The 4039-nt window shown below is 46.7% G+C and overlaps 1 pseudogene; it reads left to right on the top strand.

The window, feature by feature from the left end:
• Positions 1-3084: 3084 nt before the first annotated feature.
• Positions 3085-3745, top strand: Atp5if1-ps1 (ATP synthase inhibitory factor subunit 1, pseudogene 1; annotated as a pseudogene).
• The last annotated feature ends 294 nt before the right edge of the window (positions 3746-4039 follow it).

Genomic DNA, 4039 nt, shown 5'->3' with positions numbered 1-4039 from the left:
AGAGCAATGCCTGGAAAGACTATTTTCTTTGCTCTTTTTAGAGTCTGCTCTTAACACACTGGCAGTGAAAATGTTGTGAGTGTAGTTTAGAGGAGAAAGTCTTTTACTTTGATGTTGCCTAGGCCCTGCAATGTTTGTTCTTACTTCACACACACACACACACCAGAAAGGCAAATCTGTCAGGAGTTTGAGGCCAGCCTGGACTACAAAATGAGTGTGTTTGAAGTCAGCTGGGGCTACAGAATAAAACAAACTGGAGTCGAGAATGTACTTAGTTGGTAGTGTGTCTGTTTGGCATGCATGAAGCTCTAGGTTCAGTCCCTAGCACTGAGTGAAACTGGTTGAGGGAGCTCACAGCTATGAACTCAGCACATAGAAAGTGGGAATAGGAGGGTCAAAAGTTCAAAGTCTTCCTCAGCTGCACAGAAAATGAAAATGGGGACATGACCACGAAAAGGCAAGGCTGATATCATTGTAGATCTGAAGGAGAGCACAGCCTGAGGCTTCTGGAAGGGTCTAGACTGAATTGGGCCATGAAAGAAGGGGCCGGAGGAAAGGCAGAGCAAGAGAAAGAGAAGAGAGCTGGGAGGGCAAAGAGGCCAACCAGGAACCAAGAGAGCACACAGCCTAACTGGCAGGTTTATATAGGAGAGAGGGGCTGGGGGAAGGGAAGGGGAGCTACAGGTACTGAGAGAGACTTGTGTTTCTCTGGGACCTGACCTATGGAGAGTTCAAGGCAAGCCTGGGCTACTGGAGACCCTGTGGCAAACAAACAAACAAACAAACAAACAATCACAAAATCAAGTAACGACTTCAAAAGGCAAATAAAACCACAACAAGAGGTGGCCAGGGCTTCTGCCTCTGTCATCGTCGTCCGTCCGTCCGTCCGTCTCGCCCCACCTCCCAAAGGAAAACATCAGCTTACACTTTCCCAGGATGATTCTCAGACTCCCTGGGAGCCGAACTCTGTCTGAGTTCTAACACCACTTCGTGGATTGATGAGGATGCTTAAGACTCCCAAAGTTTCTCTTGGAACCCTAATCCCAGATTCAGAGACAGTTCTGACTGAGTGGGCTCAGGCTGTTCTCGAATGACTTACTTCATCCTGCTGAAGCAGGAAGGAGTGTGCTGAGGGAAGTCTACTGCTTGGCCAAGATATCTCAACAGGAGGACATAAGGCCCTTGATCAAAGGAGGAACATCAGGGCCTTGTCCCAGAGATCACAGAAGAAGGATCAGGCCTCCAGAAGTCTCAGGCGTGTACCTTGACTCCATCCCAAAGAATCCAGGACCCCTCGCTATAGACAAGTCTGAGAATTATAATGTGTGTGTGTGTGTGTGTGTGTCTGTCTGTCTGTCTGTTCCTATGAATGCTTTACTCAGCCCTCCAAGTGAAACATCCAGAAAGAAAGGAAACAGTGGAATCAAATAAATACATATAAATGTCACTGCTTTTCATAATTTTTGATATCTCATATTTGATTTTTTAAATTTTCCTCTGTGTGTGTGTGTGTGTGTGTGTGTGTCTATGTCGGTGTATGTTTGTATGTGTATAGGTTCATGTCTGTGTGTGCTGATGTGTGTTTGTAGGTGTGCAGGTGCATTTGTGTGTGTGCTGATGCATGTTTATAGGTGTGTAGGTGCACGTGCATGCACGCACATGCACACGTATGCACGCTTGCAATCCAAAGAACAGTGTTGGTTGTTTCTCCAGCACCACCCTTCTTACTTTCTTGGGACAGTGTCTCTCGTTGACCTAAGGCTCCCCCAGGTAGGCAGGCTAGGCTGGCCAGCAGGGAGCTCCAGAGATCTACTGACTTGTCTCTACCTCCCAGTGCTGGGACTGTAAGTGTGCACCCCAATCCCCCATTTGGTTTACATAGGTTTTGGGCATTTAATCGAGACCTCGTGCTTGCATAGTGAACACAGTCCTGATTGAGCCATCCCCCCCCACAGCTTCCATATTTGATCTTTAGCATTATTGACACTGTTGCCACCTAGTCTACAGTGTGTCCTATCTATACATAATTGTGGAAATTTTCCTTTGGAATTGTTTAGGAAAATTGACTCTCCAGAAGAGAACAAAACCATAAATGGGGATTTTCTGGACGCCTGGGACGCCACGGCATGCCACCTGGCCTACTCTGGAAGCATGGGCCGAAGCTGGAGTGGTGTGGCTAGTGGCACGAGGGACTGACAGATGTCACCAGGCACTGAGTCAAGAATTCTTAACTGTTAAGGTGTCCTCTCTTGCCTTCAGGATCACGACAGGCAGGAGGAGCCCGTGTGTGGCGGGGGATGTCTGGGCATCTGCCCTTCTCGGAGGAGCCCAGAGAGGCAGAGCTGTGACCAGCCCTGTCATCTCTAGTGGTTCTCACAGGCGTGTCTGCTATATCATGTGGTTCCTTGTTGTACAAATTAATTCGCTCTCTTCCCAAAGCAATGACAGTTTTCATTTGTAATCTTCGAGCCTTTGCGTGCAAGGCGTTTAGTATTCTTGCGAAAGCCTGTTTAAAGACATCTTTGATAAAGTGCCAGCTATTAGGCTTGTGCCTCAGGATCGTTTATCCTCTTGCGATCAATGGGATTGATTTCATTTCTGAGCATTGTGACTCCAGAGTGTTCCAGAGGCAACTGTTGCAATACCGAGTGTGACCAAGTCATTACTATGAGGTGTGACAGATGAAATCTTGACAGGAATGGGGTTCAAGAACATCATGATCCCTGGGTTCTTTCTGGCCAGCCTCGGGATTAATGGAAAACAGTTCGAACCCTAAATTTACAGTGTCTGTATCTCCCTTCCTGGAACTTAATAACAACCATGTTGACATTCTAATGGCCCAGTGACACTTTGTAGAAAGTGTGTATCTTCCATTAGGATGGCCAAGTATACTTTATTGTCCCCACAAAACCTCTAGAAAGTAAGAAAAAATAAACCTTATGCAAATCCATAGCTATCTGTGTAAAACAGGAGAAGCATCTTTAGTTGGAGTTCTGAGAAACACCAGCTAAAACTCAGAAGGCAAATGAGACCAGGCTAAGAACGCTAAAGCCCAGATCCTGGAGGAGAGGGCTCTCGGAAAGGATGGTGCACGGTCAGAGGATCTCCACGTTTGAAGAAGCTCTGAATGGGACGCGACAAAAGAACATCCTTTTTTCGTAGGCAAGGAGGGTGACCATATGGGTGTGTGAAAGCTTCAGAGACACAAGCACCCTTTGCGGTCGATGATCCAAACTGTGACCCATACTACCAGAAACCTGAAATTTTCTGACTACGTGTGCCTCATCGACTGATTATGGGCTTTCAGAAAAACTCAAATAAAATATGAACGCAAAATCCCAATTTTCAAAATATCTGGAAAAAAATCAAGATTTTAAGAATGATATTGGAGCAGCGCCGAACATAACGCAGACGCAGCGTGGGCGGCTTGGGCTCCGCGTGGGCGGCTCGGGCTCAGCTCGGTGTCTGCGGTATTTGGGTCCTACAAACCCTAGGCTTCGTCTCAGATTCGTTGGAGAGCACAGATGCGGGTGCTGGCTCCATCTGAGAAGCTGGTGGGGCCTTAGGAAAACCAGAGAAGGCTGAAGAGGATCGGTACCTCCGAGAGAAGACTAGAAAACAGCCGGCTGTCCTGAAGAAGCACCATGAAGATGAGATTGACCACCATTCGAAGGAGATAGAGCATCTGCAGAAACAAATTAAACTGCATAAGAAGGTTAAACACCTGAAGAGTAGTGATCATTAAACGCACACAGTCCCTCACAGAATGGCCCGTATCATTCACCATTTCTGTAGAGACATTGTTTTGAATGATTAATATCTGACCTGTGTGCTAACAGATAATACATTATCACCAGGAAAAAGAAAAAGAATGATACTAGGAAAACAGAGGAGCAAACGTCTAAGGAAGCCCAGACAACTAAATTGAATGTCACGTTAAGATTGGAGAATTTGGGGGCTGGAGAGGTGGCTCAGTGGTTAAGAGAACTGACTTCTCTTCCAGAGGACCTGGACTCAATTCCCAGCACCCACATTGGCA

Source organism: Rattus norvegicus, chromosome 8 (assembly GCF_036323735.1).
Source record: "Rattus norvegicus strain BN/NHsdMcwi chromosome 8, GRCr8, whole genome shotgun sequence".
Classification (NCBI taxonomy): Eukaryota; Metazoa; Chordata; class Mammalia; order Rodentia; family Muridae; genus Rattus; species Rattus norvegicus.
The sequence above is the reverse complement of the archived record's forward strand: the minus strand, read 5'-3'. Positions and strand labels throughout refer to the sequence as shown.